Source organism: Schistocerca nitens, chromosome 3, assembly GCF_023898315.1.
Source record: "Schistocerca nitens isolate TAMUIC-IGC-003100 chromosome 3, iqSchNite1.1, whole genome shotgun sequence".
Lineage (NCBI taxonomy): Eukaryota > Metazoa > Arthropoda > Insecta > Orthoptera > Acrididae > Schistocerca > Schistocerca nitens.
In genome coordinates, this window is record NC_064616.1 from 926,507,327 (window position 1) to 926,533,807 (window position 26,481).

Below are 26,481 nucleotides of genomic sequence, written 5' to 3' on the forward strand. Positions count from 1 at the left end.
GTGCTAGTACACCGTATATGCACAAACAGCGAAGAACAATTTCATATAGTTTTGTCTATATTATTGTAAGTGATGGTTTTCGCCAGACATTTTACGTGGTTTTCAGGTACAGAATGTCGGCTCACCACGACACGTCTCGTAAAGAACAATTTCTAGCTGTAGTTCATTAACTGCAAGTTTGCGGTTGAAAATGCCACAGTAGATTTTGATACAGCTGCCACCTCTATAGAAACGTATGACGTGTTGTTGTTCAGAAGCGGATTAGAAGTGTCTGAATGGAACTTTAAACTTTTTAAAAGAGTAAACCGCCATATGAGTGTGTATTATTATATTTATCTTTTGTACTATCCAGATTTCGGCTTTTATTCCATTATCAAGTACAATGCTAACAGTTGTTAGACCATTATTTGGTCATAAGACGTAATAATGTTCTAACAGCTTTTAGAATTGTAATTGATAATGGCATAAAAGCCGAAATCTGGATAGTACAGGTGATAAATATAATAATGCACAGTCAAATGGTGGTTAACTCTTTTAAAAAGTATTGCATGACTGTGGGTCAATGGCTTCCAAAACATTACACTTTAAACGTTTCACTGGCTTAGTTACCATCCCATACTGACTCCTGTGGTTCAGGGTAATGTGCACATCAATGCTATCTTTCTTACACCTTTTACCAAAAAAAGAAAGTTGAGAAACACGAACATGGACATAGTTTCAGAGTGTGTAGTTAACTTCAGTTAATTTCTCTGGATACTTTGCACATACTGAGGATTCCGCTTCTTTTTTAGAAAGCTGAGGGTAAGAAGCGAGAGGGTTCCGTTATGGGACCAGGAGTGGCAGTTGCCAGAATCTGAGTTCAAGTCACGTTGCAAACATTTTAAATTAGATTTACGTGGTTTATCTAACTCTCGGAATTGCGTCTTTAAATAACTAATTCTTTTAATCGTCCTTGTCAAAACTGAACGTCTCCGCAAATTCTAATAACCTTGATAGGTTTGTTATTATAAAACCCATACTGCATCGGGGAAATAAAATTTTGCAGTTTATTTAAACCATAAGTAAACTGCTATCAAAAGGATTTTCTCATTATTCTACTCAAACAAAGATGGTAAGGAGCAGTGATCTGCAACAGTAGCTAAATTTTCGGAAGAGTATGACAGGTACATGGTCTGTTAAAGGAAGATTTACATTTTTTGAATTATTATTTATGTTGAACGGCACAACTAAGCTTCGCATGTAGATACTATAGATAGTAGCAGTTTGACACTTTCACCCCGCTGTGTAATATCTTCTTAGGCAGATCCATGGTAGGCATTCGAACTGTTAACGGGCGTATACACATGGTACTATTATAGTTTCATATGGTTAATTAAAAATATGGATCAATGTCTTTCTTGCTCTTCGTGTTGCAGCTTTAACGTAGCTTAAGGGTACCTGCACTATGTCGAGACTGTCGAAACTCAAACCATATGGAGTTAGGTTGTTCTAGATGCTTGGAGATAAAGAAGCCTGTGCTCCACTAGGGACAGGCTGTGACTGGGATTACAAAAAGTCGCTTGCAGGAAGCGATGGACGTCCTTCGGAATAACTGCTCCGAAATGCACATATCTGCTGAACATTCGTCTCCAGAATCGTTGCAGATGCTTATCTCCGTATGAAGAACGTCGAGAATGTCTCTGCAATATAAATAATGGTTGAAATCCTGATGACGGACGTGAAGGGAGCAAGCTATTTGTGTGTTTACCACCGTTTCGCAAGCACAGCAATTTCACGATAAGAGCTTTTTATAAATATTTCCTGTTCGTCTGTCAACTAGGCCTCTGCGTACTTGACAAGAAGCTCCCTAAAAATTCTGACAGTTTATTGGTTGTCAAGAGCGATATATTTGTGGCTGCTGTCATAAAGACAAGCGTTCAATAGCTGTAAGGAAGTGACGTGTTATATGGCAATATGTCGGCGCCGGTATGCTGCGCGTGGGACCCAACAGGTGCGGTCTCCTATCTGCTGCAAGCATTACACATAGCGCCAGATACTAAAAGTTTACGGCAAATCCTTTAAAATTTTACCTTCCAGTTTTATGTCGAACTGAAGGCGCAGGTACAGTTTTTCGGCTACCGAGAATTTTCATAATAGTTTTTCCTAGCTGTTGAATATTTAAGAACATTATTCACTATAGGAAACAAGAATGAGAGAAAAGAACATTTCATGTTAGAAACTATTTTTGTGCATTAGGCCATCTTTAATGTCGCCTGATTTTATAAGTTACTGGTAAAAGCATATGCAGTATTGGACTTGTGTTGTATGACAGATATACGGCAACACACCGTTTCTGTATTATAGAAAAGAGCAACAGCACTTTACTGAAACTCTGAATCTGCACGACCCTCACTAAAAGCTGTCAAACAGTATAATCGAAATTGCTCTTAGATTATGTGCCTCGTAAGAATGAATTATTTCTAGGGAAAAATATTATGTTACATTCCCTGTTAGAAAATATTCTTGTCAACCCATTTTCATAGGAATCTCTGTTAGAGCTACTCATTCTACAATAATACTGTTCTGAGTGTCGCTCTTCAGGCAGTTCTGAATCCATACAAATATCTTTATGCTGCCTACCATCTACTAATTTTCAAATGATTTACAATGTAGTGTTAGGTAATCGTCAAGGCGGTTCTCACGTTCTAGGAAAATAATATCATGTCTAATAACTGTAAATGGAGCATACTATAGTTGTCTCCATTCCTTCATCAATTCACACCAACAATACCTTTTGGAAACCTTAACACTGCTACACTTACATAACAACACTGACATACTATTTGACAACGCCCATGTTCCACCATACTTATTTTTTTGCGCCATAGCTGTCGGGCGATTATCCCATTAGCAATCACAACGAGTTATTAGCAAAAACCTTATAATGAATGGAAACAAATTTTCTTTAGACGATAAGCCATGGTAAAGGGTGTCAGTGTAATAATTGAAGCGAGATAGTCGAAAGTTTTCGATCTTTGTTCGATTCTTCCTTTACTACAGGAAATAACAGATATTAAAAACCTAAAGTCGGTTATTTTAGAAACTATTTTCTGTTAAAGGGAGAAATCCTGGGAGCTGCAAGCAAAAATGTATATTTACAAGACATTTGACTTAATTTTTTTCAGAAATGCTTTTTATGTCGTGAAGAAGAATAGATGCCTCTGAAAATGTTATTCACGTGGAATTGCTGTACCCTTTTTCCCCAACTTCCAGACGAGTTTATCATTTTTATAGTACTTTTAAGAAATGAGGAGTGTTTCTTCGTAGGAAACCTATTGGGCTACTAGAAAAGCGAATATGATCTATAAAGCTAACTGTGATGGTGCAAGGCCTTGGCGTTTAGTCTGTGTCCTTGCCGCGCAAGAGCGGTCACTCTCAGTAACTAACACTGATTCTAGCGAGCGTTGTTTTCTTGATAGTAAAGATGCGATATAAATGGGGAAGAACAGAGTCAGTCCACAACTAGGAAAGTGCCACATTAGTGCAGCTGATAACCAACAACGATAGCTGTGTTCATAATAGTTTGTCTCCTACATTATGCTTTCACTTGCTTTACTGTTTATTCCTTCTATGTTTCTATATTATTGTGAGGTGGCGCAGTGGTTAGAACACTGCACTCGAATTCGGGAGGACAATGGTTCAAACCCTCGTCCGTCCATCCTGAGTTAGGTTTTCTATGGTTTCCCTAAATTACTTCAGTCAAATGTCGAGATGGTTCCTTTGAAAGGGAAATGCTGACTTCTTTCCCCATCCTACCCTAATCCGATGGGACCGATGACCTCACTGTTTGGTCCACTCCCCCCAGATCAACCAACCAACCAACCATTTTACGTCGTATTCGTGAGATATATTGCGCGACAATGTTCATCTTTGGCACGTTAAAGCAAAAGTAGTCACTTAACAAGCTATTTTCAAAATCTGTGCAAGTCGCACGTTTACTTACTTGCATTTATGTATATAAACCGACTCCGGTAATTCCTTGTGTCCAAGCGAATTTACGCGTGCCAGATAAATTCGCCTCGAAAACTTAGGCCCAAAAACTTACCTAACCTTTAAACGCGCTTAAAGTTTTACATTAAGTGCTGCGAAACGTGTTTGATGCTATAGCATAAGTTTTAATCTATATTTGTGCTTTATAAAAATGTTGCAGTAATAATACTCATTCATAGAATCGTTTACCCGAATTTCAGTGAATATCAACGTGAATCAACCTTTCTGAGAATTTTCGGAAGTTACGAGTGTTCTGCTTGATATACATTGGCTGAACAAAAGTGAAGCTGCCTGAAGGCGAGGAGGAAACGAAACGAAATGTCTCGGTTGAGAGGGTATTTGATGTTATTGTAGTAATTAAAAAATCGATTTAAAAAAAATGGGCAGTGTGAGCCCACTTATTAGTATGACGTTGCATGCCTTCTGGCCTGGATACGTGAGCTGATACGCTTGGGAAGGGTGTCATAAAGCCGTTTTGTCCTCTCCTGAGGCAATCTGGCCTACAAATGTCCTAATTGGTCCTTGATATCCCGGGTACTGGCACTGGGACGGAGTTGATGACCGAGATGGTCCCACACATGTTCAATCGGGGACAGAACAGGGGACCTTGCTGTCCACGGAAGTACCTCAACGTCAAGTAGACAGTTCATAGAGACACGTACCATGATTGGAAGAGCAATATTCTGTTGGAAAATGGCATCAAGAAACTGTCGCATGACAGTTGACACATGAGGAAGCAGGATGTCCGTGACGTACCGTTGCTCCGTCAGACAGCCTTCAGTGACGTATCCCCACACCATGACACCAGGAGTGAAACCACTGAGCCTCTAAAAACATCGGATGAATACGACCTACGTCATACCTGTCGGCGATGGTCATCCGAGGTATTGCAGAACTGCGAGTCATCGTTAAACACAGTGCGACACCATTCATCAGTAGTCCATGCTTCCCGATCGAGGCACTACTCTAAACGCAGCCGTTTGTGTTGTGGTGTTAACGGCAGCCTACGCTTGTGACGGTAATTCTCTAGTCCAGCTTCTGCTAGTCTCCGATTAACGATGCGGGTTGACAGAGTACATTGCAAGAAGTCCATTACTTGTTCTCGGATGGCAGATTAGAAGGGGTTACAATGTGATGGGTCCTCAATCCCTTGTGTTGGTCAGACGCGGTCGACTGGAATCTTGACGATGACTATGCCTGCCCTCATGTTGCCATGCAGTCCAACATCGATTCACTCTCATGTTTGAATGCCCAACAAATCTGAAGATGTACGATTAGACCAGCTGGCCAAATGAACACTCACAATCAGGTCCCTTTAGAACCCTGTCACGGGTGATAAGGCTGCCTCAAGCAAGTATGCGGCACATTCGTGTCCTTCAAAGTGATCACTCAAGATCTGAAGCTGTTCACACCACTAAACACAAACAACACTAAAGAACTCTGGTGACCGTGCTGCCTGTCATACGGAATTGCAAGACTTAATCATTTGCTCTCTCGCTGGTGGTGTGTGTGTGTGTGTGTGTGTGTGTGTGTGTGTGTGTACAAAGCCATAGTAACATACTGCCATGTTATCTTGGTGCTTAAATTTTTTTTTGTTGGGCAGTGTATTTCGTAGTAAATCAGCATTTGTGGTTTACAGTTACTGGGGCATATACAGGGTGTAACAAAAATGTGGGGCACAAATTATAGGACACTTTCGTCACACGTAGACGACGAAATTATGTTATGTAAACATGGGTCTGAAACCGTTTTGTTCCCATGTTACAACTCATTTTCTCCAGCGAGTTTCAACGATATCAGACCGTAAATTTTCACAATCAACATGTATGGGCAGACGTCAGTTCTCACGCAACTGTTGAAACAAGTCATCAACAAAAAATCTCTTCAATGTTTGGGCCGGCATTATTGGCGAATGTTTGGTAGGGCCTCACTTTCTTCCTCTCAGGCTCAACGGACAAAGTTATGATAATCTCGTGGAGATTGTTGTACCTGATCTCTTTGCAGATGTTCCTTTGGCTGTGCGACAGAACTGTACTTTGTGGACTATGGAGCACCTCCTCATTTAGAGTTAATGTCCGTCACCTCCTAAATAAAGGATTCTGTGACAGATGGCAGGCAGTAACTGCTTCGGCAGCACATATACTAAAATTGGAACGATACAGAGATGGACAGGTAGAATAGACCAATTGCCTGGCCTCCACGCTCTCCGGAACGAAACCCACTGGACATCTGTTTATGGAGGCATTTGCAAGCTCTTGTGTATGGAACCCCAGTAGAAGATTTTCACATTCTCCGTGCCCGTATTATGGAAGACTGCTAAACAATACGCAAACTCCAGAGATACATTAGCGCATCGGAGGTTCACGACGACGACGGCTGTTTGATGGATGTATCAGTACCCACAGAGGGCATACTGGACATTTTCCGTAAGAAATAGTTACATGTTGCACGCTCGTATGTTCTCTACGTATGTGTTTCGAATGGTTAATGAGTTGGATAAAATGAGTTGTAACATGGAAGCAAAGCTTTTCCAGATCCATGTACATTATTGTACGCGAAAGAACTTGCCCCCCTTCTAACAGCCGTGTACCGCAAGTCTCTAGAGGAACGGAGGGTTCCAAATGATTGGAAAAGAGCACAGGTAGTCCCAGTCTTCAAGAAGGGTCGTCGAGCAGATGCGCAAAACTATAGACCTATATCTCTGACATCGATCTGTTGTAGAATTTTAGAACATGTTTTTTGCTCGAGTATCATGTTGTTTTTGGAAACCCAGAATCTACTATGTAGGAATCAACATGGATTCCGGAAACAGCGATCGTGTGAGACCCAACTCGCGTTATTTGTTCATGAGACCCAGAAAATATTAGATACAGGCTCCCAGGTATATGCTATTTTTCTTGACTTCCGGAAGGCGTTCGATACAGTTCCGCACTGTCGCCTGATAAACAAAGTAAGAGTCTACGGAATATCAGACCAGCTGTGTGGCTGGATTGAAGATTTTTTAGCAAACAGAACACAGCATGTTATTATCAATGGAGAGACGTCTACAGACGTTAAGGTAACCTCTGGCGTGCCACAGGGGAGTGTTATGGGACCATTGCTTTTCACAATATATATAAATGACCTAGTAGATAGTGTCGGAAGTTCCATGCGGCTTTTCGCGGATGATGCTGTAGTATACAGAGAAGTTGCAGCATTAGAAAATTGTAGCGAAATGCAGGAAGATCTGCAGCGGATAGGCACTTGGTGCAGGGAGTGGCAACTGTCCCTTAACATAGACAAATGTAATGTATTGCGAATACATAGAAAGAAGGATCCTTTATTGTATGATTATATGATAGCGGAACAAACACTGGTAGCAGTTACTTCTGTAAAATATCTGGGAGTATGCGTGCGGAACGATTTGAAGTGGAATGATCATATAAAATTAATTGTTGGTAAGGCGGGTACCAGGTTGAGATTCATTGGGAGAGTGCTTAGAAAATGTAGTCCAGCAACAAAGGAGTTGGCTTACAAAACACTCGTTCGACCTATACTTGAGTATTGCTCATCAGTGTGGGATCCGTACCAGATCGGGTTGACGGAGGAGATAGAGAAGATCCAAAGAAGAGCGGCGCGTTTCGTCACAGGGTTATTTGGTAACCGTGATAGCGTTACGGAGATGTTTAATAAACTCAAGTGGCAGAGTCTGCAAGAGAGGCGCTCTGCATCGCGGTGTAACTTGCTCGCCAGGTTTCGAGAGGGTGCGTTTCTGGATGAGGTATCGAGTATATTGCTTCCCCCTACTTATACCTCCCGAGGAGATCACGAATGTAAAATTAGAGAGGTTAGAGCGCGCACGGAGGCTTTCAGACAGTCGTTCTTCCCGCGAACCATACGCGACTGGAACAGGAAAGGGAGGTAATGACAGTGGCACGTAAAGTGCCCTCCGCCACACACCGTTGGGTGGCTTGCGGAGTATGAATGTAGATGTAGATGTAGATGTAGATATCGGAGCAGCACTTAAACAATTTTACAATTAAGAGGCTTCCTTCACCAGGATACATATTAGCTGGTTGTTTTTCAAGGACTTCCTTGCGGGGTAGGGGAGTGGCTATGTACGTAAAAAACAATATTCCATTTGAGTCCATAGACGTATCACGGAACTGCACTGAACAGATATTTGAATGTTGTGCAGGGGCAGTTGAATTTAGTTAAAGTAAACTTCTAATTGTTGTTGTTTATAGGTCCCCAAACTCTGACGTCAGAGCACTTCTGCTCAAGCTAGAGAGGAATCTTCATTCACTTTGTAGGAAGTACCAGAAATTAGTTATATGTGGTGACTTCAAGATAAATTTTGTATATTATGGTGCAAGAAAAAGGATGTTGGTAGATGTCCTAAATTCATATGATCTGATGCAGACTGTGTTTTTCCCAACTAGGGTGCAGGGGAACAGTAGCACTGCCATAGACAGTATTTTTATTCATTTTTCATTACTAGATGGGCATTCTGTTAATAAAAGGGTGAATGGCCTTTCAGACCATGATGCACAAATTGTAACACTAAAAGGAATTTGTACCCAAACAAATGTCACATATAATTAAAAACTATGTAGGAAAGTTAATTCAACAGCAGTAGAGTTTTCTAAACCTTGTTGAGGAACAAGAGTGGCAGGATGTTTATAGTGATGATAACATAGATGATAAATGTAATGCTTTCCCTAACACATTTCTCGTCCTCTTTCGGAGTTGCTTTCCATTAGAACGTTGTAAACGGGGTACTAGCAGTAATAAGCAGCCCAGGTGGTTGACTAGTGAGATAAGGATATTATGTAGAAAGAAGCGGGAATTATATCAAAATCTTAGAAGTAGTCACAATCAAACTACAGTAGCCCATTACCAACAGTACTGTAAGGTGATTAAAAATGTTATTAGGAAGGCAAAGAGTATGAGGTATGCAAATAGAATAGCTAATTCACAGGATAAAATTAAAACCATATGGTCATTTGTGAAGGAAGTATCTTTAACAATCATTTTCTGAGCATTGCTGGCGAATTAAACAAAAATTTAGCTTCTACAGGGAATCATATAACTCTCTTGGCAAATGCCTTTTCGAGATTGGTGTCTGAAACTACTCCTCTGTGATACTGATAAGGGGGAGATAGAGTCAGTAATTAAACCACTGAAGACTAAGCACTCTCATGGATGTGATGGAGTGCCTATCAGAATATTGAAGTACTGTGGTGCACATGTTAGCCCTGTATTTAGCCATATTTTTTAATTTTTCCTTTAGGAATGGTCAGTTTCCTGAACGATTAAAGTACTCAGTAGCAAAGCCGCTTTATTAAATGGGAGAAAAGGATAATGTAGAAAATTTTAGACCTATTTCTGTGCTATCAGTGTTTGCTAAAGTTATTGAAAAGGCTGTGTATGTAAGAATAACTGATCATTTTATATCGCATGATTTGCCATCAAATGTAAAGTTCGGGTTTAGAAGTCGTTTAACGAATGAAAATGCTATATTCTCTTTCCTCTGTGAGGTACTGGATGGGTTAAACAAAAGGTTTCGAATGTTAGGCATATTTTTTGATTTAACTAAGGCATTTGATTGTGTTGCGGAACATTGTATTTCCAACGGACATTCAATGCAGTACGACAAGTTGGACCATTATGGAATATGGGGAGTAGCTCACAATTGGTTCACCTCTTACTTTACCAACAGACAGCATTAGGTCATTATTCACAATGTTGAGAATGGCTGTGATGTGGAGTCTGAGTTTGGACAGTGAAGTGGGGGTTGTCCTAGGGATCAGTGTTGGGGCCACTCCTGTTCCTTATTTATATAAATGATATGCCCTCTAGTATTATGAGTAACTCCAAAATATTTCTGTTTGCTGATGACACAAGTTTGGTAGTAAAGGATTTTGTGTGCAACATTGGCCCAGTTTCAAATAGAGCAGTTCATGACCTAAGTTCATGGCTTGTAGAAAACAAACTAACGCTAAATCACAGTAAGACTCAGTTTTTACAGTTTCTAATACACAATTTAAGAAAACCTAAGGTTTTAATTTCACAGAATTGGCGTATGATTTGTGAAACTGAATAGTTCAACTTTGTAGGTGTTCAGATAGATAGTAAACTGTCGCGGAAAGGCCACGTCCAGGATCTTGTCCAAAGACTTAATGCTGCCATTTTTACTATTCGACCGGTATCTGAAGTGAGTGATCGTTCGACACGAAAATTAGTCTACATTTCTTATTTTCATTCGCTTATGTCGCATGGTATTATATTTTATGGTAACTCTTCCCATTCTAAAAGGGTATTTTTGGCTCAGAAACGAGCGGTTCGGGCAATAAGTGATGTAAGTTCACGAACATCTTGTCGACCCCTGTTCACGAGTCTGGGTATTCTGACATTGGCCTCTAAATATATACACTTATGCTCATAACTTAAGGACAATGCTGATACATGGTGATACAACGCGGTTTGCGGATTTAAATCACCTCGGCGTATGGCCATGTGGTGCATTTGACCTGCGGTCGTCGCACGGTGGCGCTGGCAGCAGTCCACATACGCAGAGGTGTGTTGGTGCATGTCAGAGTACGGTGCAGCGAGTCAGTGTGCAGACGTTTCCAGACGTGCCAATGGTCACTGTGTTTTGAAAATGGCTCAAAGAACACATATCGATGACATTATGAGGGGTAGAATACTAGGGCAACTGGAGGCTGGTCGTAGCACGGGCCCTCCGTGTGCCACAAAGTATGACCTCAAGATTCTGGCAACGATTCCAGCAGACAGGAAACGTGTCCAGGCGCTACAGTACGGGACGTCCACAGTGTACAACACCACAAGAAGACCGATATCTCACGATCAGTGCTTGCAGACTGCCACGGAGTACTGCAGGTAGCCTTGCTCTGGAACTTACCGCAGCCACTGGAACAGTTGTCTCCAGACACACAGTCTACAGACGACTGAACAGACATGGTTTATCCACCGTGTCACCTGCAAGGTGCATCCCACTGACCCCTGGTTACAGGAGATGCCGTAAAGCCTGGTGTCAAGAACACAGTACATGATCATTGGAACAGTGGTCCCAGGTTATGTTCACGGACGAGTCCAGATATAGTCTGAACAGTGATTCCCGACGGCGTGAACCAGGAACCAGATATTAACCCCTTAATGTCCTTGAAAGGGACTTGTATGGATGTCATGGTTTGATGATGTGGGGTGGGATTATGACTGGTGCACGTACACCCCTGCATGTCTTTGACAGAGGAGCTGTAACACGTCAGGTGTATTGGGACGTCATTTTGCACCAGTATGTCCGCCTTTTCAGGGGTGCAGTGGGTCCCACCTTCCTCCTCACAGATGATAACGCACGGCCGCACCGAGCTGCCAACGTGGAGGAGTACCTTGAAACAGAAGATATCAGGCGAATGGAGTGGCTTGCCTATTCTCCAGATCTAAACCCCATCGAGCACGTATCGGATGATCTCGGTCGACGTATTGCTGCACGTCTTCAAACCCCTAGGACACTTCAGGAGCTCCGACAGGCACTAGTGCAAGAATGGGAGGCTATACCCCAGCAGCTGCTCGACCACCTGATCCAGAGTATGCCAACCCGTTGTGCGGCCTGTGTACGTGTGCATGGTGATCATATTCCATATTGATGTCGGGGTACATGCGCAGGAAGCAGTGGCGTTTTGTAGTATATGTGTTTCGGGACGGTTTTCTCAACTTATCACCAATACTTACAGCTCTGTGTCGTGTGTGTTCCCTACGTGCATATGGTATTAGCGCCAGTTTTGCGTAGTGCCACGTTGTGTGGCACCACATTCTGCAATTATCCTTAATTTATGAGAATGTGTGTATTCCTTACTGTCATATCTTGTTAGCTTATTCCCAAGAATAAGCAGCTTTCAATCAGTTAATATCCGGCAGAAATAAAACCTGCATTTGGATCTGACTTCTTCAACTCTTGTGCAGGAAGGTGTGCAGTATGCTGCTGCATCCAATTTCAATAAGCTACCACTCTAATTCAAAAGTCTTAGCAGTAATGCACACGCTTTCAAATCGAAACTGAAGTTTCCTCAAGGGTCACTCCTTCTATTCTGTCGAGGAGTTCCTTGAAAAATTAAGCTGATTCTTGTTGTTTACTTAAACTTATAGACTGACTTTATTCAGGTTCATAAAGATTTTATTTTTATCTCTTATTTTTTTATATTGTGATTTCATGCACTGAAATGTTCCATGACCTTGGTCCAGGAACTTGACTATAAAAATAAATACAAAATAATGTCTTCGTCTACGTGTGAGGAATGTGTCCTGCAATATGTGCAGTACATTTTTGTTACACCCTGTATTGTAACTAACATATCGTGTTAAAATTAGTTTTCTATTTCAGTAGCAGTGCACATATGAAACTCCCTGGCAGATTAAAACTGTCCGGCACAAAGTTTTAATCTGCCAGGAAGTTTCATATCAGCCCACACTGCGCTGCAGAGTGAAAATATCATTCAGGAGTGTATATAGTCTGTATTTATCGTAAATAACGCTACATTTATGTTTTTTAGCGACTATATTCTCAAAGAGTAGAGTAGAGTAGAGTAGTATAGTATAGTATAGTATAGTAGAGGGGTTTTTGGGCGCACGACAGCAAGGTCTTCAGCGCCCGTTCAGTAACTTAGTGAGACGGGTGTCAAGAAGAAAACTCAGAACATTTATATAAAACGGAACATAAAACACGGGGAACTATCATTGAAAAATATGTGCTCACCCACACCGAAGCGTGGGATGAAGCAGGGCGTCAGCAGTAAAACATGGACAAAAAAATGGTTCAAATGGCTCTGAGCACTATGGGACGTAACATCTATGGTCATCAGTCCCCTAGAACTTAGAACTACTTAAACCTAACTAACCTAAGGACATCACACAACACCCAGTCATCACGAGGCAGAGAAAATCCCTGACTCCGCCGGGAATCGAACCCGGGAACCCGGGCGCAGGAAGCGAGAACGCTACCGCGCGACCACGAGCTGCGGACAAACATGGACAACACAGGAAGAAAATGATAGAGTGAGCTAAAACAATGTAGCAGATGGAAGTGGCTGGCTGACCGCAAGGAAAAAAGGCGAGGAGTCAGCCACTCTGCAATACACTAAAACCTCCAGCCTAAAAGTTTAGGCCAGAGTCCAGACACGTCACAAAACTAAAAAACCCTAGACACACACGTCTCATCATTAGCTAAAACAGAAGGCAGATCCCCATCAACTTGTGCTTCTGCCCTTGCATCACGGTATAAAATGCAGTCTGTTAAAATGTGCCGGACAGAGATGTCCACACCACAAGCATCACAAAACGGACGATCCTCCCGCCGTAATAAAAAGCTGCGTGTGAGAGGACAGTGCCCGATGCGAAGACGTGTGAGGGCCACCTCTTCCCGCCTGAGCAACCGGCAGGAGGAACGCCACGGCCGAGTGGTTGACTTTACCAAGCGCAGTTTATTGGCCGTCACCGCCAGCCATTCATCCTCCCACAACTCCATGCACTTCCTGTGGAGTGCAGCGATGACTGACTGCAAGGGGATAGGACACTGGACCACATCCTGCTCTCTGCAGGCCTCCTTGGCAGCCCGATTGGCCTGTTCATTGCCCCATATTCCGACATGACCAGGCACCCAGCAGAAGGATACCTCTTTACCCCACCGTTGGAGCAAGTACAGTTGGTCATATATCAGCTGGACCATCTGCTCAGTCGGGTATAGGTTCTGCAGTGATTGTAAGGCACTAAGAGAATCGGAGCAGAGAAGAAACCGATCGCCCCTACCATGATGCATCTGCTCCAGTGCCTTCAGGATCGCGTGGAGCTCCGCTGCGAAAACGGTATATTCAGCAGGGAGGCGAATCTGGGTAATATGATCAGGGAACACCACAGAACAGCCAAGGAAATTCTCCTGTTTGGAGCCATCAGTGTAAACGACAGTGAAACCGTGATGCACATCTAAAATGTTAAAAAACAGAGACTGGAATGTAAAATCTGGTGTGCCATCTTTCTTAAAATGGGTCAAATCTAAAATAAGTTTGGGTCGCCGGAGGAGCCAAGGTGGAGATCTGCTCCAACCGCGACGTAAAACACGAAGACCAGCCATAGACATCGAAGCGAGGCAATCCAGTGCGCGAATCCCATAGGGCTGCGTCGCACGTTGCCGGTTATGAAATAAACGTGCCAGAGGAGGCTGAGCAACGGTATGGTAGGCAGGTGTGTATGGTGTGGACAAAGTTTTATACGCCTGGCGGACCGTAAGTAGCCGTCGCCGCATATGAAGTGGCGGTTCACCAGCCTCTGCACAGAGGCCTGGTACGGGGCTAGTTCGGAGTGCCCCAGTGGCCAACCGAAGCGCTTCATGGTGCACAACGTCCAACATCTTTAAGTAAGAAGGCCTCGCAGACCCATACACCATGCACCCATAATCGAGCCGAGATCGCACAAACGCCCTGTAAAACTGGAGCAGACAAGTCCTGTCAGCTCCCCATGTACTGTGGCTAAGACATTTTAAAATACTTAAAGCTTGAAGCGACCGCCGTTTCAGGTCTTTCAGATAAGGTAACCACGTGAGCTTCGAGTCAAAAATGAGCCCCAGAAATCTCACCGTGTCTTTAAAAGTAAGAATAGTGTCCCTCATCCTCAACTCAGGAAAGGTTAAAATCGAACGAGAACGCTTAAAAAGAACACATATAGACTTCTCGATGGAAAACTTAAAACCACTCGTCTGCACCCAGTCATCCAAACGTCTAATAGTAAGTTGCAACTGACGCGTTGTCGTTGCAAGGCTGGAAGACGAGCAAAACAAAGAGAAATCATCCACAAACAAGGAACAGTGGACAGGACTTTTCACTATGGACGTAATGCTATTAATAGCGATGGCAAAGAGAGTCACACTTAAAACGCTACCCTGAGGGACACCGTTCTCCTGCTCAAAGCGATCAGACAGGACGTCACCAATTCGGTATCTAAAATATCGTGGCGAGAGGAAAGACTGAATAAAAAGAGGAAGACAACCACGAAAACCCCATTCGTGAAGTTGCTCCAGGATGAGACGCCTCCAAGTGGTATCGTAGGCCTTCTCGATGTCGAAAAATACACCTAGAAGGTGATGACGGCGGAGGAAAGTTTGTTGTATAGCCGCCTCCAGGAGGGCAAAGTTATCGAAGGTGGAACGAAACCTCCTGAACCCACACTGAAAGCGACTAAGGAGTTGCCGGGATTCTAACATCCAGACAAGGCGGCGGTTGACCATCCGCTCCAAGGTCTTCCCTATGCAACTAGTGAGGGCAACACTACGGTAGCTACTCGGGCTCGTGCGGTCTTTCCCAGGTTTTAAAAAAGGAATTAAAACTGCCTCACGCCACGCGTCAGGAAAGTGACCCGACGCCCAAATGGCATTAAAAAGTGCGAGGAGGAGTTCTTTGTTGCGCATTGTGAGGTGCCATAGCATACTGTAATGGATCCTATCGTTACCAGGGGATGTATCACGAGCTCCAGACAATGCAGAATCCAGCTCCCACATAGAAAATTGGCAGTTGTAAACTTCATGAGAGGTGGACTGGAAGTCCAGACTACATCTCTCAGCAACGGCTCTATGGCGCTGGAAACCTGGATCCTGACTGGTTGTTGCAGTAACTGTCGCAAAATACGCTGCCATAGTCTGGGCAATGTCTCGCGGATCCGTGTGGAGAGCGCCGTTATTCATTACAGCAGCTATGGGGCACCTCCCTCCTCTGCCAGAAATTCTCCTGATGGTCTCCCACACAATGGAACTTTTGGTGGAACGATTAATGGTGTTCAGGAACTGTTGCCACGACCTCTTCTTGCTCTCACGAATAATGCGGCTACATCTTGCCCTCGCCACCCGAAAAGCTGCAAGATTCTCAGCAGTCGGCCGACACTTGAACCGACGCAGAGCCGCACGCCTGGTCCTGATTGCAGAACGGCATTCGGCACTCCACCAAGGCACAGGTGGCCTCTTCCGGTAGCCTGTGGACTGTGGAATGGATGCTGCAGCGGCGTGGTGGACCGTTTTGGTAATATGATCCACCCACACCTCAACATTCGCACAGTGTTCGAATTGGACCAACTGGCTATAAAGTGTCCAGTCAGCTCCACTGAGCACCCATCGTGGTGGTCTCCTTTCGGGACCCACGCCATCTGGCAGGTGAATCCAGATTAGGAAATGATCACTGCCGTGCAAGTCAGCGACCACTTCCCAGTGAGCACTGGTGGCAAGAGCTGGAGAGCAAAGCGAGAGATCAATGGCAGAGAACGACCCAGTCGCTGTGCAGAAATGAGTACTCTGTCCTCCATTGAGCAAGTAGGCACAGGATGACAGGAGAAGCCTCTCAATTGCTCTACCCCTGGGGCAGGTAATTGCAGAGCCCCAAAGCACATTGTGGGCTTAAAATCGCCACAAATAATGAATGGCTGGGGGAGCTGTGTAAGAAGGTCGGTGAGGGCCGCTTCATCAAGTGCATCATGTGGGGGCAAGTAAAGGGAACATACAGTCAATGGATGACGCACGCGCCGGACACAGCGACGGCCTGTAAAGTCGTCGTAAGTGAGAGAGGCGAGGAGTGGTAGTCTGTCCTGACGAAAATACCTACGCCTCCTCTAGCTCTCTCTCGACGCAGGTCGTCCTTTTTGTGGAGTGTATAGCCTCGTATCTCAGGGGAGTATGATGGATGGAAATAAGTCTCCTGAAGCCATAGACACAGCGGTCTATCCTGAGATAGTAGACGAAGTTCTTCCACATGCGTCCTGAACCCTTGCAAGTTCCACTGAAGTATGGGAGCCATCTATGATGGGGGTAGCACCTTCATCCTGTCTCGCCGACGAGGCGGGGAGACCGCAGCAGGTGGAGGGGCAGGCGTGGGGCGAGATGATGGCCCCACAAATACTTCGTATTCCATCAACTCTGGGGAAGAGTCAGATGAAGCTTCACGTAAAACAACATCCGCATGGTCAGATGGTTTACCACGGGATTTGACCCGCTGTTGCTGCTGTACAGGAGCTTTCTGTGGTTTGGTGGGCTTTGGGGGAGCTGATGTGGGAGTGGTAATTGGCGCACTGGGCTTGGGAACAGCCTCAGCTGTTGGAGGCGCCAGGGGCTGGCCCAAGTTCACCACTGTACCTTTGTCTGCCATTCGAGTAGGGGCTACTGTCTCTGAAACACTGGCTGCGTTGCAAGTGCACTGACAGCTGCAGGTGTTAGTGCCAACACTCACCACCTCGGTCTGCGTTGAGGCATCGACTTTTGGAGTAGGCTTCTGAACCAGGGATGCAAAAGATGTAGCAAATGTGGGAAGTTGCATCGACTTATAGATCTTCTTGGCCTCACCATATGGGATACGATGGGATGTTTTTATTTCCTGGACTTTGCGTTCCTCTAAAAATATTCGGCAGTCCCTACTCCAAACAGGGTGGTTTCCAGAGCAATTGATATATCTGGTTGGAAACGAGCAACCAACTCCTTCATGAGCAGCCTTACCACAGTTGCCACAAGTCGCTTCGCCTTTACACCCTAAGGTGGTATGCCCAAAACGGCATTTAAAACAGCGCATTGGAGACGGGAAATAAGGCCGCACACTAAGGCGAAGGAAGCCAGCTTTAATATGTTCTGGAAGTTTCGTGCTACTGAAGGTCAGAATAAAAGAGTTGGATTTCACAAGATTGCCATCAACCAACCCTCTTCATGATATGTTGAACATCAACGATACCTTCCAGAGCCCACTCACGTTGCAGTTCGTCTTTGGGAATGTCGACTAGATCCCGGCATGTCACAACATCTTTGCTAAAATTCAAGGTGCTGTGCAGTTCAGTGTCTATGGCATACTCCCCAAGGCATTTAGCAGCTTGCAGGTTAGTGGCTTGCTGGGAAGTGGAAGTTTCCACGAGCAAGGTCCCATTAGGCAAACGCTTCACTGATTTTAAGGAGCCACAGATGCCCTCCAGACCCTTTTGTATATAGAAGGGCGAAACCTTCTCAAAACTACCCTGCTTCCGTTTTACAATGAGAAACACATTCTGATTACCAGAATGCATTCTGTTACTAAAGACCTGACTTGTCAAAGATGTGCTGCAGTCAGGGGGACTGACTGCACGAGCCCTCTTCAGAGACTGGGTGTTAGAACCTTCCAGCGCCCCACCCTTTCCGCTGGGAGGAGGAAAAGAGGAATTAGAAGGATCCATCTCGGTCCCACGAGCAGCTAGGGAACTAGAAGTCCACCTAGACAGAGCCCCGCGTGCCTAGGTAAGCCTTATACAACTGGGGTGCGGCAGGTGCCCCAGAGGTTGCCCGCTTGCGACTGTTCCACCCCATCAGCCATGTATCTTATAGACGCGCAGCACACCGTAAGATTGAGGGGTTTTTATAGAGGTTTACCGTCCTCGCAATCCAGGCGGTCAAGCCAAGATTACCATTCCCCGCAGCACACAACATTCCACCGCCGCGCCATACGGTGGTCGCTGAAGCATGTCCGGGGGTTACGGTGACAAGACTGCTGGCGCTGACCAGTCCCCAGCTCAGGACCCCGGGGTCACCAAGCCCGTCCGTACTCAGCAAATGAATGCTGAGCCCCTGGGGGCTATAACCTCAAAAATTTTCGGGATATCTGTAAGTTTTACATAAAGTTCTCCTGTTGTCTTAAATGAAATGTCTTTTTGCGTACTAATTGCTACAGTTCTTAAAGGGAGTCAGAATTATTTTTAGATAAAGAGATCCAGAAATAAACCGAGTGCCAGCAAGGTTGTTTTAAAGTCATTTGTTTGTTGCTCTTTAAAACATTACACCAGCCACAATGCATCCCTGAACACGGAATGAGTTAGTTGAAATTCATAAGCAGCTGAAAATCGCAATGACTATTGTCAAAGAATTAGAGAAGGTGGTGCGAATGTTTGTGCTGGGAGAGCTGCCGAGAGTCCTGTATCACAGATACCAAAGGTACCTCAAGTACTACGGTCTTTTGAAGAAGGTTTCCTCTATCCTGCTGGATCTGTCACTACATGTCCGCTTCACTATGAGAGCTAAGTCGGTGGTAGCACAAGAAGCGGTGTGCAGAGGACACGTAGGCCAGGGAGAAGTCATGGTGTTACATCCATCCTCTTAACCAAAAAGTTCGATGTGCTGTCTTCAACTGAAACCACAGTTGAGCCAGTGAAACTCAGTTCATCTTTTGGAAACAAACTGTACGCTGTGTCAATAGGAGCAAACGCAAAAGAGAGGAATCTGCTAACTGTCAGAAGTTCAAAAGTAAGGTTTAATGGTTTAATGGCTCTGAGCACTATGGGACTCAACATCTTAGGTCATAAGTCCCCTAGAACTTAGAACTACTTAAACCTAACTAACCTAAGGACATCACACACACCCATGCCCGAGGCAGGATTCGAACCTGCGACCGTAGCAGTCCCGCGGTTCCGGACTGCAGCGCCAGAACCGCACGGCCACCGCGGCCGGCCTCAAAAATAAGGTACCCTTAATGAAAAGACAGCAAGGGAGGGCAAAGAACACCAGGTGCACTGAGTCTTTATGCATGAGTCCTCATTCAACATGTTGAGGAAGCTTTACGGCACTTATTTAGGGAACAGGGTCCAACCAACTGCAGATTGTTGGGCGCGATGGAACAAACAGTGCCTGTCGTCTGGGCTCCGAGATCGTACTTGGATAATTCCGGCACAGAAGCTTGAGAACACCAGCCCTATTAGCGAAATTTTAACGAAGCTCACAGGCTGCAGCATTGCCACCAGAACTGATTGTGAGTTCTTGTGATGAGTAGAACGGAAAGATTGAACCAGAAACTTATAAAGTTTTGACAAGCTAGGCTGCGATTTTCTGGAGTTTCCCCATAGGATTGAGAACCGTATGGTCCCCTAAATGGGTCAGATGTGCGCCACAGACCAGAGACTGCTACCCAGGTAGCTGACTGTGTGTAGAATGCACACAAGATTTTTTTCTGGTTCAAATGGTTCAAATGGCTCTGAGCACTATGGGACTTAACATCTATGGTCATCAGTCCCCTAGAACTTAGAACTACTTAAACCTAACTAACCTAAGGACATCACACAACACCCAGTCATCACGATTTTTTTTTCTGGTGTAGTCTACTCTCCATCCAGTCCAGATAGAGATAGGTGTAGGGGACCTGGACGCGTAAGTATAAGACCCAAGGAAATGCCCCTTACAGGCTAGGGTATTAAAACCCTAATTATTAACTGCTGCATTCCCAACAAAGCGCTACGATTTGAAGCATTCCTAGAAAGCGGTGGAGCTCACTTAATACTAGGTACAGAAAGCTGTTGAAACCCGAAGTTGACAGTGGTGAGATTTTTGGGTCAAATCTAAACGTGTATTGAAAGGTTAGGTTGATGGTAAATGGACTTAATGTATTTTTCGCAGTAGACGAGAAACTTACAGTTAGATCCACAGAGATAGAGACTGAAACTCTAAGTGAGATTGTCTTGGCAAGATTCAGTATCAAGGACGGGCGTAAACGTGTAATTTTTACCATTCTATCGACCACCAGACTCAACTTCAGATGTAATCTAAAACATTAGAGAAAACCTAATATCACTAGTACGTAAATTCCCCAATCATACTGGCATCATCAGAGGAGATTTTAATCACCCAACGGCCAGTTGAGAGTTCAGTAAAGTTATTTTCTCTACTCACGAAGAGAACTGGATGGGAAATGCTTGGGAGGATTAGCCTGTCTGTAAACTGAAGAGCGAGTAGCCTTCGAGTTGGGGGAAGTCACCTTTCCCGGAAAAACACTACAACTGTCTCGCAGAATGACCAAGGATCAACTTTCTCTCTAGCATTGTAGAGCAGTGTGCAGAGATTTACTAAGATTCTGTCCATATGCTTTTCTTACGTTAGTGGGTTGGGGGAAGCCAGTAGGGGAAGGAATGATGATGATGTTTGGTTTGTGGGGCGCTCAACTGCGCTGTCATGAGCGCCCCTACAAAGTTCCAGTTTTTCCATAGTCCAGTCCAGCCACTGCCACGAATGATGATGATAAAATGATGAGGACAACACACATGCCCAGTCCCCGGGCAGAGAAAAATCCCAACCCAGCCGGGAATCGAACCCGGGTCCCCGTGATCCAGAGGCAGCACTAGACCACGAGCTGCGGATGTGTGTCGTCAATAGGTCATTAGGTCGGTGCAACTTTGTGAAACCCCTTGTAGTTGCTTTTTGTAACGTAGTGGGGTTAGAGTAGATATATTAGGAAATCACCTGTTCAGACTTCAGTTTGCGGACCTATGAAGGAGGGAATTGCACGAACGCTATCTGTCGACCTACCTTCCCCCGCATTTCTACCCCTTTTACACCGTTGCATCCCCGGAAAACACTTCGTGTCTTAATACGGCTCTACTACACTTACACGTGGTTCACTTACTTAATATGTGTTTGTAACTCACTTCATTTAAAGATAAACATTAATTTTACACCGTTAAAACAATTTTTTTAATATAGGAAGAAAGGCAGCATCGATTATAAATATTTGATCGGTTTAATGCTGATGTGACTTGGATATAATTGCACTGAACATAGGTACACAGTAACTGACATCGATTTACATTAAGCAGATTAAAAATTTACAGCCGGTACATCCTTCCTTCCTATCCTGGATCTCACTACTACGGTCGATGAGCAATCAGTTCCTGATAGAAATAAACCTGAAGAATATTTTTAATAATCTGTGATATTTTCATCCACTGCAACTCAGAAACTGTTATTCCCAGAGAAAAACGAACAGAACCATTTTTGTAGGGAATTTAATTTACGGTGAAAAAGTTTCGCTAGAAGCAGCGATTTTTCGAATTATTTAAGAAAAAGCTCACACTATATCCTTCAGCAGTTTTTGCGTGTTGTACGTGACGCTCCCGCCTACAACCGTACAAAAATTTGCGACTACTGGAACCTTTTCCTTCAGTCCACATTTTTTTGTCCTCGTTGACTGGGCTAAATGGCGAGTCATTGACATAGCGTGCCAGGGAACATCAGTCCGTCAGATTGCGCAGACAGCCTGCTGTATTGCGATCGCTGCAAAATGAGTGGTGACGCGATTGACCCAGGATAGTAGTGTAGCGAAAGGAATAGGCACTGGTGCTTCCAGAAGGACTACACCGCGAGAAGATCGTAAGATTGTTAGGTTGGCTCTGACGAATAGAAATCCAGGCAGAGCTTACAGGTAGCGTGTCCCCACAAACTGTCTGGGACAGATTCCTGGAACCTGGACTGAGGTCTCGAACAATTATGTGTTGTTTACCGTTGACACTATACCACGGACAACAGCGACTTGCATCGGTGAAGGATGATTTGTTACTGCGGAAGGCGGGAATTTACAAAATACCGTGTCAATGTCGTATGACCTATGTAGGACAGACAACGTGTACAGTGGAAGAGCGTTGTATGGAACATCAACGTTGCACTCGCCTACTGCAACACAGTAAGTCTGCAGTTGCGAACATTGTATTTCCAACGGACATTCAATGGAGTACGACAAAACTTCAATTTTGGCCACAGCAACAACTTTTTGGGATTCCATTATCAAAGAATTCGTTGAAATACGCATCGCTGGAAATATGACGAACCGTGACAGTGGTTACCAATTGAATAACGCGTGGAATCCCGTCATCTCTGAAATATGCTCGAGACGAAGACGCCAGAAGACTTCGATAGCTGCGACCTGCGACAATACCGACTGCAGCTGAGTCTTGCAGTTCCACCAGCGAGGACGCTGTGGCTAGGCGGTGTGGTCATTCTGTCTCCGCGACTGCAACGCATGTGCGGCAGTACCATCAACGCATTATAGAAGACGTCTTCGTCAGTCCTCGTTCCGCTCACCTGAAGATGGCTGGCAGTTGTCCAGCCGAAATATCGTGCAATGAAGTTTACGACGACCAGCTGCAGGCCTGAAATTCTACTAGACCTTCTCTTTTTATCTATTTGACACTCCGCTGCCTACACTATTTCATCTCTCAATGCTACACATACGTTTTCTATTGTGTTACTTTCTCCTTCTGTAGTCAATCGTTGGCTAATGCTCCCTCCGAAAATCTCAACAACCTTCGATTTTCTTTTCTTTTTTGGTTTATCCAGGTTCCATCTCCTTAATTTCCTACCTCTTCTTCAGCTGAATCTGCAGTTCACAACCCATAAATTGTGGTCAGTATACATCTTCCCCAGCAAATGTCCTACACTCTAAAATATGATTACGAAATATATCCCTCCCTTAAATAATCAATCTGATACCTTCCAGTAAATCGTGAGCTCTTTCATGTGTACAGTCTTCTTTCACGAGTATTAAACCAAGTGTTAGTGATGATTTAACTATGTTCCGGCTAAAGTCTTCCAGGCTTGGTTCTCTTTCATTCCTTTCCCCTAGTCCATGTCCTCCTACTATTGTTCCTTCTCTTCCTTTTCCTATCATCGAATTTCAGTCTCCCTTAACTGTGTCATTTATCTCAATATATGTTCTTTCAATTTGTTCATCACTTGGCGAGGTAGTTGACATATAAAACTGTACTACTGTAGTGGGTGTTGGATTTGTGTCTATCGTGGCTACGATAATGCGTTAATTATGCTGTTCATAGTAGCTTACCTACATTCGTATTTTCTTATTCATTAACATACCTACTCCGGCTTTACCCTTATTTTATTTACTATTTATAGCGCTGTACTCACCTAACCAGAAGTCCTGCTCTTCCTGCGACTGCACTTCACTTATTCCCACTGTACTGTATCCTACTCGAACTTATCCATTACGCCCGCCACCCATCTCCCGGGGGTACGACTCTTTCGTGAATAAGTGATTTGACAACACGTGGTCCCAAGTTATTGCAGGACCTCCTTCTCTTCTTGTGCTGCAATTTCCCGTCATCGACAATCCTTACTTCTCTTTCTTTCTCATGGTGACAGCTTTTGATGTTGACTCGGCTATTCCCTAGGTTCTGCTTTCTTTCGTCGATAACTTCAATCATATACCATACATGGCTTTACGGCTGAAGTAATTTTAGTCCCCTTCTCGGTTTGACCTCCATTTTCAAAATTTTTCTCTACTGTGCGCCGATTGGGGAAAAAGCCTTCAGTGGCTCCTACTGTCTACAGTGTTGACAACCTTCTGCGCACAATAACTAGGTAGACACATCTGCATAAAAGCTAACTCAGTGGCCAGTCCGACTTAGTCGAGTCGTATTGTACCCTTTAGGTAGAGCTCCCTGACAACTTATGGATCACACTTCTGACGCCTGTGCTAGTAGCAGCCCACGCATGTGGGGACATCAGGAGTCCCGGTAATGGCCGTCGTGCCAGATGACGTTTGCTGTGACTGGGTGCGCCCGTGGGGAGAGCCCTTGATCGTAGTAGATGGCATCTGGACGGATGTTTCCAACATGAAACGTATCAGATTGACTCAACGCATTGTCCTTTCTGATTCAGCCATCTCAGGTCTAAATATTTTAACGTGGACAGTCACAATCCTACTTTTTTCCCTGCAATGGTGGGTGCAAAACAATTTACTCAATACCTGACGTGAATGAGAAAAGATGGAAATATTTTTGCGGCGACCGAACCATCTTTTATGAAACGCATAAAAGACAACTTTCTAGATGTCGACGTATTGGGAAAAATCTGCTATGGATTATTATTGATTGAGGCAGCCTCTGCAACACAATATCACGTTCCTCAGGAATGTGAACGAATGGGTGACATATCAGTGACTACCGCCCCGCATCAAACTTAGAGATTCTGCAAGGCATTTATGTCCACAGAGACCTTGCGCTATAGACAGACAAGGAGTTCCGATCTGATCTCGAATGGTGATGTGCACATTTTAACTGATGCTCACAAAAATGTCTCAAGGTACAGGTGCTTTCATGTCTCAATCTGTGGAACTCTTATTTGGTTACAATGATCATTTCTTCCTATGTAGATGGGCACAACCATTGATAGCGATTGCATCTTTCAACACTATCGAGCACCTGTTCATAATGCACGGCCTGTGGGGGAGTGGTTACACGACAGTAACATCCCTGTAGTGGACTGTCCTGCACATCGTCCTGACCTGAATCCTATAGAACACCTTTGGGATATTTTGGATCGACGACTTCGTTCCAGGTCTCACCGACCGACATCGATACCTCTCCTCAGTGCAGCACTCCGTGAAGAATGGGCTGCCATTCCCCAAGGAACCTTCCAGCACCTGACTGAATGTATGCCTGCGAGAGAGGAAGCTGTCATCAAGGTGAAGGGTGGACCAATACCATATTGAATTCCAGAATTACCGACGGAGGGTGCCACGAACTTGAAGGTCATTTTCAGCCAGGTGTACGGATACTTTTGACCACATAGTGTATGTATTCGTAGCTATCCCAAATGTACATGCCGTAACCTTTCTCAATAATGTCTAGAGAAAAGCACGCCTGCACATATCCGAATTGGTTAATGTCCGTAACTGGGGTGAACTGGGGCGTGTCTCTTCTTGGTCAGCACAAAGTTGGATTAATAGAAGAGGCAGACGAGATCCATGCAAACAAAAACGTGTTCTATATCATTGCGACATTACATATTATCACTGGAGACATGGGTTTCCATATTTGTTGATCGGTTGCCTGTGTGTGTTATTAATGCGTTAAAAGTCATGACGAGCTTGACGTTGCGTGTTTAAATAATGCAACAACATGACACAATTCACTTCATGCACATGCATAGTATGACAAGACGAGGCGACTCACAGAACGCTGTTGACGGGAGATTCTTATATACTGCAGTGGATGAGTCTGGAATACATTGACGCAGGCATGCTTACAGGAGTGTTTGCTGGTGATATCAAAGGAATGTTGCCTTCCTGTATCCGTACCCAAGCATAAAGCCTAGAAACAAAACCAGCGAAGATGTGATAATAAATATTTGGTCGCCTCTAGCTACACGTTGCAAAACGAAAGTGCAGATACCTGCACAGCAGGACATCTACATCTAAATCTACGTCATTATTCTGCTATTCACAAAAAAGTGCCTGGCAGAGGGTTCAATGAACCACCTTCATGCTGTCTCTCTACTGTTCCACTCTCGAACCGCACGCGGGAAAAACGAGCACTAAAATTTTTCCCTGCGAGCCCTGATTTCTCTTATTTTATCGTGATGATCCTTTCTCCCTATGTAGGTGAGTGCCAACAGAATGTTTTCGCAATCGGAGGAGCAAACTGGTGATTAAAATTTCATGAGAAGATCCCGTCGGAACGAAAACCGCCATTGTTTTAATGATTGCCACTCCAACTCACGTATCATGTCTGTGACACTATCTCCCCTGTTTTGCGATAATACAAAACGAGCTGCCCTTCTTTGTACTTTTTCAATGTCATCCGTCAGTCCCACATGACGCGGATCCCACGCCGCACAGCAGTACTCCAGAATAGGGCGGA

General features: G+C 44.4%; 1 protein-coding gene across 1 annotated transcript in view; it reads left to right on the forward strand.

The window, feature by feature from the left end:
• LOC126249493 (dynein axonemal heavy chain 5) overlaps positions 1-26,481 on the forward strand; it is an 856,962-nt gene that overhangs the window by 14,128 nt on the left and 816,353 nt on the right. The gene's annotated exons all lie outside the window — the stretch shown is intronic.